The 16,076-nt window shown below is 45.3% G+C and overlaps 1 protein-coding gene across 1 annotated transcript in view; it reads right to left on the minus strand.

Annotated features, from left to right (window-relative positions):
* LOC131038106 (cell division protein FtsY homolog, chloroplastic) overlaps positions 1 to 16,076 on the minus strand; it is a 112,074-nt gene that overhangs the window by 56,476 nt on the left and 39,522 nt on the right. The window lies entirely within an intron of this gene.

Raw genomic sequence — 16,076 nt, forward strand, 5'->3', positions numbered from 1 at the left:
TTGCTATCTGGAGTCACGTCGGGCCTGATAGCCATGTTATGTGGTGCGGGGGAGGGGGGCAAGTGTGGGGCGAGCACGAACTGTCCTAGCCACCCATCCAGCGACGCGTCTATATCCTCATCTGTCATAGTACCCAGGGCTGCCTCTAAGTTAGCTGATGTCATACCAGTCTCTGCTGCCATCGTACTAGTCCCCGTTCCCGCCGTACTAGTTCCTGCTGTCGTTGTACCGATCCCTGCTGCCATCGTACCAGTTCCTACTTCTGTCGTACCAGTTCCTGCTACCGCCGTTTCTGTACCAATTCCTGTTGCCAGTACGGCTAAACTGATCTGTGGCAACGATACTCGTCGTTGTGCCGGCGGCTCCCCTTCCCCAATCTTCTGGAGTAATACCCCCACAGGTCGTCCATCTCCTATGGGGCTGGCGACTGCAAGCGCCTCCTGAGGTACCAAGTGTGCCGAGGCTAATTTTGAGGGCGTAAACTTCACCCTCGTGCTCTTCCATTGTGCCCACAATCCCCCCTGTTGCTCCTCTTCTTCATCTTCTTCCTGCTGGCACGACTCTGTTTCCTCCTCCTCTACGGTGGTGTGTTCCAACAGATGGAACCCATCATCCCCACTTTCCAGTTCTTCCATTTCTTCCGCTTCCTCGGACTCCTCAGCACTGCTAACCTCTTTCACTTCCACAGATGTGTGTAGCTTCCTCCTCTTCCGTGTGGGCTGCGCTGTGTCGCCAAGGGTGTCTAGGTGAATGTAGTAGTACATAGTGGGTTTATTTGGTTCTACCCGTCCGTGAGGTTCAAACGTCCCCCAATCCTTTGGCGGTACCTGTAGGCGTACTCCATCTAAGAACAAACTGATGGCATGATGGCACATGTAGAATGCTTTGTCCTCTAATCTCAAGAAGTCGTGAATGCGTTCTGCCAGGAGTTGCCCCCAGTTGTACACTTTCCCGCATCTGATCCTGTTCATTAACCCAATCATCCATATGGCGATATCTGAGGCCCGGTTGGCCCTTGTCAGGCGGCTTTTAACCAGGTCCATCAACATCCTCCACTCTCCTGGTGCGATAAAACTACGCTTCATTCCTCTGCTGTCAACCCAAACGCTCTTCCACTGTTCTTCTGTGAGGTCGTCTCGGCACACCAAGTCTATCAACCATTTTTTCTTCTCTCTGGTAAGGTTTTTGGTTGGTTTGGCAGCAGCTGCTCCTTTATCCGATATGCCAAATACAAGCCTAAAATCCTCAGGTTTGAATGAAACCCGCACTGTGTGCCCTTGAAACTAGATGACTGAAGCTCGTTCGTGAGGGTTATACCCGGATACCATGGTCCGTAGGACTAGCTCGAACTCTTTAATGTTAAATATGGGCATCTGCACAGCGTGGTCGACTTGTGCTTTTTTAAGCGATTCCTTCATCACATGGTCTGGAGGGTTTTCCTCCCACCAAGTACGGCATTCACTACCAGTCACACTCTCGAATGCTACATTTGCGGCTGTGAGTTCCTCTGAGTCCTTCGTTGCCTTCAGTCTGCTCCTGGTTTTCCTGCTGCTGGCAAGCTCTGTGGCAGTCATGGTTGTACTGCAACTGCCTTTCTCTGCCCTTCTGCCCATACCCCTTCCAAAGTCGGTATTATAACCGCCTGACAGATTGTCTCGCCAATTGGTGTGACCCATTGTGTCACTTTTTGCTTCCTTGTTGTACGGCCTCCTTATTTGTTCTGTTGAATGCCTACCGTACGGATATCTCTGCCTGTCCACCTAGTACCTTGCATCGTACGAATCTCCCTGTCTGCGTGACTGATGTCGTACGCCGTACGGACTTTGCCTTATGGGTGGGGTTGATGCTGATTGTTGTACGGATGTTGTTGGCCGTACGGATGCTAGTGGTCGTACGGATACTGTTGGTCGTACGAATGCCTCTGTCTGTCTGGCAACTGTCACTGCTTGTTGCCGTACGGATATCTTTGTTGTCGTTGTTGATTGTCGTACGGATATCTTTGCTCTGTACGTACTGGCAGAAATGGGTCGTACACCGTACGGTGGGGGACTGCCTTCGAAGGTTATGGACGTACGGTAGCTCCGTACGCCGTACGGTACTACCAGTTGGTAATGCCTTGCTTCTCCTGAGCCGTACTCATACGGCAGTTGGTCTGCTTTTCCTGGGCCAATTCCAGTCCCTGTATGTCGTACACCGTACAGAGCCTGTGTGTCGTGCCTGTGCTCCCCTTCCGATGAGTTTGGTATACCGTATGGTATGACCTCTGTGTTGCACTGTGGACTCTTTCTTGCACGCCATACGTCGTACGGTACAGCCTTCCGATTTTCGTGCCCTCTTGATCGTTCACCCCATGCACTATGCGGAATTGTCCCCTCTTGTGCGTCCGTACACGTACTCCTAACTGTTGTCTCTGTTCTTGAAGTATTCCCCTGATCCGTACGGTGTACTACTTCCCTTCGTACACCCAGTCTTGTCTGTCTGTCAGGTCCATCATCCTGCGTTGTGTCTAATGAGGCTTTGTGGGGGTTTTTATAAGCTTTTCCCTTTGCCAGAATTAGGGTTAGGTAAAAATGCCTTATTAATTGTTTCTTCAGCAATCTTACTTTTTCCCTATTATTTTTACTTCTACTTGCCTGATTTTTTAATTTGTTCCTACCTGCTGATTGAGTTTCGAACTTACTTGCTTTTTTCCAGTACCTTTCTTCCTCACCCTTCCAAGCCCCTAGTTTTTTTAGTCATCTTGTTTCTTTCATCTGACACGGCTTTTTCAATATTAGCTTCCACACCTTTAATTTGCCCAGGTAACTTTTGGCCTGATTGTGCTCTCTGGCTGGCCTCCTGCAAGTCCCTAGCTAGTTGACTATACTTGTTTTTCCGGTTGCAAAGTTCCCCTATCTCCTTTGTTTCCATCTGGTTGGCCTATTACTTTGCTCTTTCCTCCCTTCCTTCCTTGGTTCGACATTCCTCGTCTTATCCTCCTTCCATTTCTTGTTTAGTTCCCATTCGGGATCTCCCTCCTCATTGTTCCTCCTCTTCACTCCTGGTGTATTGTTGGGTGTCCTCATTTTTATTTCTGAGTCATGCAACCAAGTACACACATGTGGTAGTCTTCTGTAGCATTCTTAGGCGCAGCAGGTCCCTACGTATTCCAGGTCCTATATTTTGTCCACCAGTGGTGCGGGTCCCACACCCTTGTAGCAGCCGTCCGTATTGGTGGTACCATTTTACTTTTTCTCCGTCGATCTCCGGTGGTCCAGCCGGGTTGGGAATCACCCGATATAATGAGTTAGGTCCAGCCTCCATCTCGCCTGCCCCGAACATGATGACAAATAGATCCTCTGTCTTCAGTACCATTTTTAAACATGGTCCCAGGGTTGCCCCATATTCTTCCAGGTTAAGTTCGTCCTCTAGGTCTCTCGGCTCCACTTCTGTAAGTGGGTTCCCAGTTTTCCTCTGAGCTTCTGCTTCTTCGTCGATGTCATATGCGATGTACCCTTCTCGAGCTCCTTCGTATGGCGCCCGTTTTTTCCAATATCCCGAGACCCGTACCCACATAGCCGGGTCTCCGAAATACGCATTCGTGAGATGTTTGTGAATCCTAGGGACTACTACACCTTCCACCCTTTTTGGTACAAGTCGTTCTTCTATGGTCGTTAAGGGCTTTGCCCAATCGTCATCCCTCCTGTAGGGTTCCTCTTGTACAACTGGGTCTTCCTGGATCTCCTTGTCTTGACCAATGGTCCAATGTCCTCTCGTGGCATATCCTAGCATGTTGATCCCAATCACAGGTTTATTTCTTTCCCTGTAGATTTTTAACTTGGAACCGTTCACGGGGTCCCTGATTGGATTGTTATCCAGAGTTAATAGTTTCACTGATCCATTACTGCCGACCTCTCTGATTTTATAGGGCCCAAGCCACCGGACCTTGAACTTCTCTGGTCGAAGTTCGTTCCGATCGTTATACTTCAAAACTAACTGTCCCGGTCGGAAATTGGCTTTCCGCAGATGCTGGTCGTGCCAATGCTTCCGCCGACGTTGTGCCACCTCAGTCGCCCATTGTGCCATCAGTCTCCGTTCATCCAGCTTTACCAACCCATCCAGCTTGCATTCATGCTTTCGGTGTCCCCTAATCGATTTTCTACCGCCACCCGAAGGCTTGGCACGGTGTACTCGGTTGGTACCACTGCCTCCTAGCCGTACATGAGTTGGAACAGTGTATGCCCGGTAGTGACTTTGTATGTTGTATGGTAGGCCCATTGCACGGCTGGTAGTCTTTCCTCCCAGTCCTCTTGTTCCACCCCACATGACTTGTAAATTATTGATACCAACACTTTGTTGGTTGCCTTTGCCTGGCCATTAGCATGGGGATAGTACGGGCTGGATAGGTTATGGAATATTTTAAATCCCACGGTCATGGTACGAATTACCTGATTGACGAAGTGCACTCCTCTGTCACTAGTGATTCGAAGTAGTATCCCGTACCTGGTGACAATCTGTTCGTACAAGAACCGTGTCGTACTCAAAGCTGTGTTATCGGGCAAGGCCCTAGCTTCTCCCCACTTAGTGAGGTATTATGTGGCTACCACAATGTACTTGCACCGGTGCAGGCTACTTGGTTTCAAAGGTCCCACAAAGTCCAGACCCCATCGTTCGAATAGTTCTTGCGGCTGGGAAGGAAAGAGAGGCATGAAGTCCCTCTTGAGAGGTTTTTCGGCTCGTTGACAGGTGTCGCATCCGATCACCCACTCTCAAGCGTCTGTGTGTAGAGTTGGCCACCATAGCCCTGCCAGGAGCACTTTCCTAGCGGTTGCATCTGGTCCCATATGTCCACCTACCAATCCATCGTGTGCCTCCTTTAGTACACCGCGGACTTCCTCCTCCATGACACACCTCCTCAGGATTTGGTCGGGGCCCATCTTGTATAGGAGTCCATTAATTAGTTGGAAGGTTTTGCTCTTTAGTGCCAATTTCCTCCGTTCCCCTGGAGGCATCTCACTTGGAAATGTGGAAGTAGATAGGTACTGCCCTATCTTTTCATACCAGGTTGGCAGTATTGCAATTTGGAACAAGTGGGCATCTGGGAAATCTTCGTTCACTCCCTCGGCCGATTCTCCTGATCTAATCCTTGATAGCTGATCTGCTATCACATGGGATTTTCCTGGCCGTACGACAATGGTGAAGGTGAATTCTTGTAAAAGCAGTAGCCACCGACTTACCCTCCCTTGGATGATTGGTTTATTCACTAGGTACATTAGCGCCTGGTGGTCCACATAAAATGTGAACGGTGTGGCCAAGTAGTGTCGGAACTTTTGAACTGCATACACCATCCCTAGTGCCTCTCGTTCCGTTGTGCTATAGTTTCTTTTTGCTTTTGACAGGAGTCGACTTGCGAAGAAAACGGAATGGTCTAGTCCTTGTGCCCCTACCTGGGCAAGGGTAGCACCAATTGCAAAGTTGGAGGCGTCCACGTGCACGTGAAATTCTTTGTTCCAGTCTGGGTATACCAATATCGGTGCACTCACTAGTCGGTCTTTTAATTCCGTGAAGGCTTCTTCTTGCTCCGTACCCCATAAAAACGGCTCTCCCTTCCTTGTCAACTTATCTAATGGCCACGACACCTACGCAAAGCCCTTGATGAACCTCCAGTAGTAGCCTACGTGGCCGAGGCATGATTTCACCCCTGTTACGTTCGTTGGACTTTCCATGTTGACAATTACTCCTATCTTGTCTGGGTCTATCTTCAATCCTTCCTTACAGATGATGTGGCCCAGGAGTTTCCCTTGTGGTTCTTTTGGTTCAGAGCTAGCCTAGCCTTCCGACATCTCTCCATGCACTCTCCCAAGGCCTTCAAATGAATGTCCTGATCGCTGAAAATCGACCAGTCATCCAGGAATGCTCTGAAATTTCCTACTAACATCTTGTCAAAAATGTGCAGAATTATTCATTGGAAGGTCGCAGGTGCGTTGCATAGCCCGAATGGCATGCGGTTATAGGCGTACACTCCTTCCTCCACCACAAATTTGGTCTTCAGCTTATCTTCTTCCGCGATACTTATCTGGTTGTACCCGGAGAATCCATCTAGGAATGTGTACATCTTGTGCCCGGCGACTTCTTCCAGAATACTGTCAGTGAATGGAATCGAGAATGGATCCTTTATGGTTACTGCATTTAGGTACCTAAAGTCCACACATATCATTATCTAATTAGCTTCTTTTTTAAGGGAGATGACTATTGGGGAAACCTAGTCACTTGTCTCCACTTTGAATATGATCCCTGCTTCTAGCATTTTGTTGATCTCCTCATTGACTCTGGCTGTGTAGTTTTTGTTCATCCTATACGGCCTCCTTCGTACCGGTTGGGCTCTTGGTACGAGGGTTATGCGATGTACGCACAGCTCTGGCAGTACTCCTTTCAAGTCTTTGTAGGTCCAGGCGAAAACATCTTTATATTCCAGAAATATCTTGAAGGCTGCTGCCTTCAATACCGGGTTCCAATCATCTCCTACCAATATCATCTGAGGTACTGCTTCGTTGCCTAGGTTAATCTTCTCCACATCTCGTTCCTCATACTTGATGGGTTTATCGCTGTCAAACTGGTGTGCTGGCGTGCCATCCACTCTTGCCATTCCTTCTTGATATCTACCATACTCTGGGGGAAAGGATTGTTCCTCCGTCTCCCCGCTTGATTCTCCTAACTCACATATTTGCAGCATGTGACATTCCGGGTGGAAGACCTCATAGTCCTCCATTTGCCAATGAAAAAGTCCTGCCATCGAACTGGCTCCATCCTCCGAACACCCATCTAACTCCAGTACTCCTTCGTCGGGTTCTTTCTCGCCTCCGCCTCCTTCAGAGCCCCACTCCCATCGATTGGAATCTTCTGAATCGGAGTCTGATGACGCGAGCTCTTCGCTGACGGACTGGTCCCTGAGATCAATTACATACTTATGACCGTCACTCTCGGTTGAGAGCGTATTCCTTTTCCAGTTGTGATTAGCTTTGGCCATGATCAGCCAGCCCCTTCCTAGAAGAGCGTCGTACGCTTTCCTTTCCATTGGAATGACTACAAAATCCAAGATGAACTGCTGCGTCCCAATTACCACCTTTTGTGCCATGAGGGTGCCGAGGGGTTTGATACCGTGTTGGTCGGCACCGACCAGGTGGAAGGTTGGTGGCCAGAGGGTAGGCTTGCCAAGGCTTCGCCAAGTTCCCTCCGGTAGTACGTTGACTCCGGACCCGCCATCAACGATGGTGTTAGTAAGCTTTTGCCCCATTATATCCATCTCTACTACTGCTGGTTTCCGCCCAGCACCCACCGCGAGTAGCATAGGATTCATGGCATCCGTACCAGGTTCCTTCCCTGGGTCCGTACTACATGGGTCCGCCACCGTTTGGTGTTCCTATCCAGGGGTAGTGTCCATGGTTATATTTGTCAAAGCCATCCTTATCTGTGGCATGGTCTGCAGAAGGTCGTACACCCGTACAGGTATTGTGGTTTGTAACATCTGCTTGATGATAATTTTTTTTGGTTCCAGCCAGACTGACGTATCGGCGGCCAGGTGCGAGGCCCTCCGTTCTCCAGCCATCGCCCGCTGGATATCTGCCCTTACTTCCTAAAGTCTTTCTTTTTCTATGCGAGGGTCCGGGTACATGGCTTTCTTATTTTGCAACCTTGCGATTGCCAGTACGTCTTCCTTTGATCCCTCTACATCGAGCATGTTCACCCCTTTTTGCTTTGGGCAATCTATGTCCTCGTGATTCCCTGGACCGCACCATCTGCACAACAAACTTCCTACATCACCTCCGTTTTGGCATTCTCAAGCAAAGTGACCCCATTCATTGCACTTCCTGCACTGAATCATGGGTCGCCCCTTCCCGTCGTATTGAATTCTGCTCCTTGGTGTGTTATTATTGGATCTGTTGTTCCCCCGTCGATTGTTTCTGTATCCTCCGGGTGAGGCATCAAGGTTTGTTGTTGGCCTTGGAGGTGTTGCTGGTGGTGTGGTTTGGTCAGGTTGGGCATAGAGCACTTGTGTGCTCCGTGCCTTCAAGTTGTACAGGCATTCCTTGGTGAAATGTCCCGTTATTTGGCAGATGTCACAGAAGACTTTTCGGGGACAACCTCCTTTAGTGTGCCCTTCGATCTTGCAATCAGTACACCATAGTTCTTTTCCTTCCCTACCACTTTCTTTGTCACCTTTTAACTCCTCCATCATCCTCATCATATCTTTGCGGAGTGCTTGCACTGTTTTTGATCCTCCTTCACTGTCGTCGTCCGTACTGTCACCATCGCTGCTCAGTCGCTTCCCCCGGGATGTCTTGTTTTCACTTTCAATATCCATGGCACGATTGTATGCTTCATCGTACGACGGCGGAGGTACTACTTTCATCGTCCTTCTTAGGGATGGTACCAATCCTTCCACGAACCACCGCTTCTTGAGGCCATCCAGCGGCTGGTTCTCCATTTTGTTCAGTAGTTCCCTCAGTCGTCTGTTATATGCGCGTACACTTTTGTTTTTTCCTTGTTTGGTGTTGTAAATTTCCACCACAATCTCGTTGTTGTCCCGTAGGAGTTTGAATTCTCCCTCGAAGGCCTTCTTCAAATTGCTCCAGGATGTTTTATGTTGCGCATCAAGGTCTATGTACCAGTCAATCGCTATTCCTCGCAAGGTGGCTGGAAATGCCTTCACCCAGTAGTCCCGGTCGTCCTGGCCATTTGCTTCCCAGATGGTAACGCATGTCTTGCAATGTCGTATGGGATCCTTTGATCCGTCGCCCATGAATTTTGGAAGTTTTTGTTTCTCCGGGGTGTGTGCCATCATTCTTTTTTGTGCGGTTTTATGTAGTGCCTAGAAATGGCTATATGTCGGGAAGGTACTATGTGTCCAGGTGGTGCCGTACGCTCCTGGTCTAGTTGGGTCCCTGCCAACCGGGCTTTGGTCACCTTCACTTCTATAGTCCCTCCTTCCCGGGGTTTCCGGGTCCGATCTTCCTATTTTGATGCCCTCTGACAACAAGTTTTTAATGTCGGACAATGTTGCTTCAAAAATAGTGGCGATTTCCTCATGCAGGTCTCGTACCGCCTCCTCTAGTTGTTCGGAAAATTCCGATTGGGTGCTTTGTGATTCGGTTCCGGAGTCTTCTTCACTTGACGTCGAGTATGGGGCCTGGTCGGCGAGATCTTCCTCTGCTACGTCTGGAAGTGGCAAGTTCCTAGCGACTGTTGGTTCCGTTTTATCATCTACCAAACATTAGGATAGGATACCCGAAGGTATTCTATCCTCTCCTGAAAAATCACTACTGATTCCAAGGTCTATATGTGCGAACAAGCGACTTTAGTGGAATAGCTTCTTGGGTAGTGTATGCTGAAATTTTCAAGGGGGACTTACATTTGACCAGTATTTTTGAACTGCTGGACTTAGATGGATTTAGCAATATAGGCTCTTCTTTTTTGGGGGAATTTTCTGGGATTTAGACTTTCAAAAGAAAGGGAAAAAGGGATAGAGTTCAAGAAGGCTAATCTAATCCTACGAATTCTAGAGATGGTATCAACTGGGTGCTCTCGAGAAACCAAACCTTGCTTCGCCACACTAGGGACAACTACACAAGGCCGGTGCAATCTTCAATGGGTTGTGCTTATGATCGAGATGTTGCGATGCACAGGGGATGGGCTCAGACTAACTTTGCACGGTAGAATGGAAATCATCCATTTACCAAAAGTATGAGCGGAGATACACCATCAATTGACACTTATCAAATCCTTCATTCAAATTAACAACAACGAAAGCAAATCTAAATTAATTCTAACTAAGTGTTGAGGCAATTGAAACCATGCAAATCATTCAAATAATAGAGATTACAAAGCAGCGCACATGCAATATATTATCTGGAAATGACCTTAAGCAACAATACATCAAAAACCTCACCCTCTCCAAATGAGAGGAGGTAGCCTTATATAGTTCTCAAAAATAAATGAACGGCCGAGATCAAACAGTGATCAAGGGCCCAGATTGAAGGCTATAAACCCTAATTAGGGTTTCCCAAAACTAACTACCCTCGACCAATTACATTTAGAACACTTGTCCTTCTTGCTAAAAATAAATATTTAATGAAAATAGAAGGTTGTTACATTGTGACGTTGTTGACGTGTTTGAAGTCGCATTGCTGCAAACTCCATACGGCCAACGCAGAATAGAATAGGCCACTGATTATCCTACTCTCTCTTGAGATAAGGAAGTCTCTAATGTTGTTTTCTAAGTTTGATCAAAGGAGACAACCTCAAGGTTTCTTTTGTCAGGTCTTGACTGCGGGATCTCTCAGTGGCTCGATGTGTTTATGCTGGAAACACAAGGGGGACTTACGATTTGCAACAAGCTAGTCTACTGTGATTCTCAAATTACGCAATAAAGAGCGAAAGGAAAGGGTTAGGAGATCTAAAACTAACAACACGGGTATGCAGGTAGACGGATTCAACATAACCAATTCCTGCTTGGCCAGAATAGCTCACAACCTTGCAGGAACGGTGCAATCTTCAAAGGGACTTGGAAGATTTTCAGACTTGAGACGCACGGCTAAGCACCCAATTTTGGCACAGCTTAGACGGACATCTGCAATTGAACTAAGCACAATTGAAGGCTCAAGTTAACCACACAAAAGGATACACAATCAGTATATCCTCAGTGGTATGAGCCTGAATCTATCAAATACCTGCAAACCCAAAATAGAAAGATCTATCTAAAATGCTGAAAGAAACCATGCAAACAGGATGAAAACAAGACAATAAACACCAAATTAATGTTTATATATTGATTTCAACTGCCTATTACAACAATTTTTGCAGCATCTCTATGCTACTGCTAAGATCTAACCTATTCTAACTCTAAAATCTAACTATCTAGCCATCTAACCCTTTACAAAAGAAAGGCCTCTGCCTTTTATAGATTTTACAATAATGAATCGAAGGCTAGGATGGACTGCATCCAAGGGCTGCAACCTGCCATCCAGAAGCTGGCAACTTTAACCCATGCCCAATTAATTCTCAGTTATCCAACCAACCACAATTTCAACCACCTGCCACTATTTGGCTTTAACTCAGGTCTACCCAATCTTCTTGGTGGTTGGGAATAGTTATCCACAAAAAATATCTTGCACGGGACCCATAGGCAATTTACAATAAAACAGTTTCAGTTTTAAAACTGAATTTCTGGACTTAAATCCAGTTGTGTGTCTTTTCTCGAGAAGGCATAAACTTTGCAGCATTCAATGTTCTTTGGTCTTTGGTCTCGGTGGTGGACTTCATCTTTATTCAGCGGCAGGGTTCCCAATGCTCGGTTGTTCTCACGCTCCTGCATCTTTTCTTTTCCAATCTTCAGCGCCTGGCTTTGGATTGCGATCCCTCCTTGATTTGCGTTTGAGGCTTTCTCCTAGTTCTTTAATGACGTCCTGCGATCAATCAACCAATTTCACTTCATTAAATTAATTTGAAAAATTAATTAATTAATTTAACAAATATTAAATTTAATTACGACATCTGGTTTGAGAAGCTCTTTGTGAGATGTATCTTGAAAATGCTTCTCCTTTCTCTTCGAATGTGAAATCTGATCCTTGGTCTTGATGGTGTTTGGGCGATTTACTTCTGCGTGTTTTACCTTTGGAGTCTTGGGCGTTTTGAAAACTTCTTATAGCGTGACTCTGGAGGTTTGAAGAGCTTCTGCAAATTTTAAAACTCTAACTCTCATGCCTTTTCTAGTGAATTTCGGAGAATGGAGAGCACTTTTGCAGACTTTCAACTTTACGTCTCGATCTTCCACATTATGAACTCTACGTTTTCGCACTCTGTCTAATAAACTTTCTGCGTTGTGTTCTTCGGATGAATGGGGATCTATCAATTTCGCATTCCTTATATTTGGGCCTATGCGTCGCGATTCGGGGCACTATGGCAAATTTCGGACCTTGGAGGGGTTTTGGCGATTTGCCCAGAATTTCGGACCATTCAGCATTTTTATAAATTTCGGAGCTAAACGCGTTTTTTTGTAACCTATAGAAATTTCGGACCTAAATGCCGATTTGCCTAGAATTTCGGACCATTCAGCATTTTTATAAATTTCGGAGCTAAACGCGTTTTTTGTAACCTGTAGAAATTTCGGACCTAAATGCCCTTTGCAAAACTTCAGATCTATAAACACGTTTGCAAATTTCGCGATTTTTAATGCCAAATTCGGAGCTTAAGGCGCTTTTTACAACTTGTCCAGAATTTCGGACCATTCAACGTTTTTGCGAATTTTAAAGTGAAGTTCGGATTTTTGGAGGTTTTAACGTTTTTGCAAATTCGGATGTTTTAACGTTTTGGTGCCCAAAGGCATTTTCGGACCATCTAACACTTTTGCAAAAAAAACCTCGAACCCTTTACCCTTTCTTGCAAATTCTACGAATTTCGGATCCTTAGGCGTTTTTGGAATTTCGGAGTTTTCAAGCATTTTGGCGAACTGGGAATATTTTCGGACCTAAACCACCTTTTGGCAAGTTTTTTACTTTTTCAACTTTTTGCCCCATGGTCCAAAATTGGGGATTTTAAGTGTTTTCGGAGCTTGAGGGTCTTTTGGCAACTTAAAGTAAATTTTGGACCTAAAGGGCCTTTTGGCAAGTTTATAACAAACTTTCAAATTTCGGAGCTAGGGTCCGAAATTGGGCGTTTAAGTGAAATTCGGACCTAAAAGCACTTTTGGCAAGATTTCACTTTTTCGGACCTCCTGCCAGTTTTGTCAACTTTTTCACTTTTTGGCCCAGGGTCCGAAATTGGACAACTTAAGTGATTTTCGGACCTCTGGGGGCTTTTTCGCAACTTTGAACATTTTCACATTTTAGCCCCAAGGTCCGAAATTGGGGATTTTAAGTGATTCTAGTCGTTTTTTTTCAAGAAGTGCGAGCTTGGGCACATGGACGAGTTTGTCCAAATCTCGCTGAAGGATCATTTTATGGAATATAACATTCAAGTATAAGTCTTATACTTTAAGTTATATTCCATATATACTTTCAGGATGTTTGAGAGTGGTTTCGGCCCTCCAGGAGTTATATTGCAAATTCTAGTTTTTGGAGGATTCCTCAGTTTTTCAGAGTTAGTCAAATTTCAGGATTAGGACATTCCAAACTTAGCCAAATTTCAGGGTCAGGAAATTCCAGACTTAGCCAAATTTCAGGGTCAGGAAATTCTAGACTTTGCCAAATTTCAGGGCATTTGAAGATCAAGACGACATTTCAGACTCCATCACTCACCAACTTGATCCTTCATATCCCCTTCCTCTTTTGCAAAGACAGAAAGGCACAAAACCGGGGGGTCCCTATCCAAGACGGGGATGGGTGCGCGATTTGCACAACAGACGTGTACCCTTCTAGAAGCTTCTGGACAAGTCAGGTTCATTGAACCTGGACATGCTAACTTGGAGTAATCTGATTGGTCGAAAAGATGACGAGACACCATCTCAACATGTTGGATGTCTTCCTTGAATTCTTCAATTTGTGTCAAGAAATTGTCTAAGTATGGAAATTTGATTCTTTCTTGTCACCATTTAATTCTGCTTGGGAGCTTGTATTTTTCAATTCCTTCCGAAGATGAAATCCTTCAAGAAGTTGGAAGTTTATTTAACTTTTCCATATTTTCACCAAGTCTGAGAACTTTTCTTTCTTGATGCCTTGAGATTCTTTCAAGTGCCTCGAATTTGGAGGAGAAATCTCTTCGCGAAGTATTTCTCATACTTAGCCAAATTTTGTCCCTCTCTATGCTCGAACGAACCTTGCTTGTGGTCCCGTTTTCAATTCTGAAATTGGCTCGAAACTCCATTTGTGTTTTCTGTGATGATCCTGCCTTCAGTTGCCAATTTATGTTGCGTGGGAGGAGGGTTAAAAAGCTCTGAGTAACCCCTTGCAAATATGAAATGATGGGATCAAGTTGTTCAGGCATTCGCTGTGATCATGTCCTTCTTCTCGATACCCTGACATGCCTTCAACATTTCCCATACTTAGCCAAATTTTGGCTATCTTCATGCCCGGATGAACCTTGCCTGTGAACTCCAACTGCGATCTCTATGATGATCCCACTTCTATTTCCTCTTTGAAGTATGCCCTTACTAGGCTCTTCCTCTGAAGTTTGGAGGCTCCCTTCCTTAGCTTGTCCAGCCAGGAATGATTAATGATGGCATCGTACTCCTCCAAGTGGTCCTGATACAGACTGTCTACTTCGTCCTTAGCCTTATACACTGTGTTGTGATACTCCGGGATCCTGAAGGCCTCTCTGATGGCCTCATCACTGATGTTCGCCAGTATCCTCCCATCAGGTGCGATGATGTCCTTGCTGGTGGGGTTGTAATGCTTGGCACACTCAACCACTAGTTCATTACACTGCATGGTGGGAAGGAAGCCAGCAGCATGTACAATACTGCTCTTCATCATCTTTCGCGCAATGATGGTAGGCACAAGGTTGTCTAGACCAAACATTCGCTTCTTGAACTCCCTCAAATTGATGTGTCCGCGGTTGGTGTCGCCGACGTTCTTCCATTTTGAAGTCATCCTTGACTCTGGAGGAGCATCTTTATCTACCTGGAACTTCATGGTGTCTAAGACCTGCAGATGAATGATGAAAACTTTAAGTTAGAAAATTTCTGCAAAATTTCGAAAAAAATAACGGGGCCGCGAAATGGCTAAGTGTTGGAAAATTTTCCATTTTTCACTCTCATACTTAGCCACAAAAATTGATTTTTCACCTCCAGACCCTCAGCCTTGAGGCCGGTTGAAGTCACCATCAATGTTAAAACTTTCAAAAAATTTCATACTTAACAAAAAAAAAAAAAAATTCAAAAAATTTTGAAAAAATATTTCTGAAGTTCTTGAAAATATTCAGAAAAATTCATAAATCTGCGTTATGAATCTGATTTCACCTTCGAATGTGCAGAAACAGGGCTAGAAATCTTCTCGAAAATATTCAGAAATTTTCAACGAAGGTTAAATAATCTTCTCACGCCTTGATTGTCCTCCAAAAATCTGGTCTAAAGCGATTATCCAGCTTCCAAAAATGTCAAAATCCTTGTCCAGATGATCTTCGAACTGAACTTTTACCAAGCTTTCCTTAGTAATTTCGAAGTTGTTGATGTAATAATGAAGTTAAAAATGAAGTATTTGTAAGCAAGGTTAAATTCTCAAGTAGAAACCTTTAAAAAAAAATACTTCTAATTTCATCTCCAGTTCTTTCGAAAAGTTTTTGGTCATGTTTCCAATTTTGAAAATATCTTCAAAAAGTTTCTATTTTGGTTTATAAGTTCGAAATATTAATTAATCCTCCAATATTCTTCTCTGGAAACTTTCTATTTTGGTTGAGGTTGGAAAATATCTGACAATCCATGAATTTCCCTTTTTAGAAACTTTCCATTTTGACTTTCAAGTTCGAAATCCTTGTTAATCTTCCAATATTCCATTTTGAAAAACTTTCTATTCTGGCCTTCGAATTCGAAATTTTAGATAAGTTTTTTATGACATCATATTGATTGTGTTTGACTTTTCAATGCCCTGGTGAAATTTTTAAATTTTGAATTTCCAATTTTCTTGAATTTTGGCGCACTTTTGGATATTTTCCAAGGTATGGCGGACTTTAGCTAGAGCTCCTCCTTGGCCTCCATTATGGTGAAAATTTGGCTAAGGCATTGGGGCGGACTTTGACCCTTGTTCCCACATGACCTCCATCAAAGTGGGGCGGACTTTAGGCTTAGCTCCACCATGGTCTCTTCAAACATGGCAGACTTGGGAGTGAGCTCCTCCATGGCCTCCTTAATGGCCCCCTTCAACCTTGGCGGACTTGGGCCTTAGCACCCACATGACCTCCTTAGGTGGGGCGGACTTGAGTGTTGACTCCTACATGGTGAAATTTTGGCGAAGGCATTGGGCGGACTTTGAAGGTCTCTCCTCATGGCTCTCCATCAAGGCGAAATTTTGGCTAAGGCATGGGGCGGACTTTGAAGGCCCCTCCTCATAGCTCTCTTTACCCTTGGCGGACTTTAAACTTGGCACCTCCTACCTTGCTCTCTTACTTTG

This window comes from Cryptomeria japonica, chromosome 11 (genome assembly GCF_030272615.1).
Source record: "Cryptomeria japonica chromosome 11, Sugi_1.0, whole genome shotgun sequence".
In the NCBI taxonomy this organism is placed as follows: domain Eukaryota; kingdom Viridiplantae; phylum Streptophyta; class Pinopsida; order Cupressales; family Cupressaceae; genus Cryptomeria; species Cryptomeria japonica.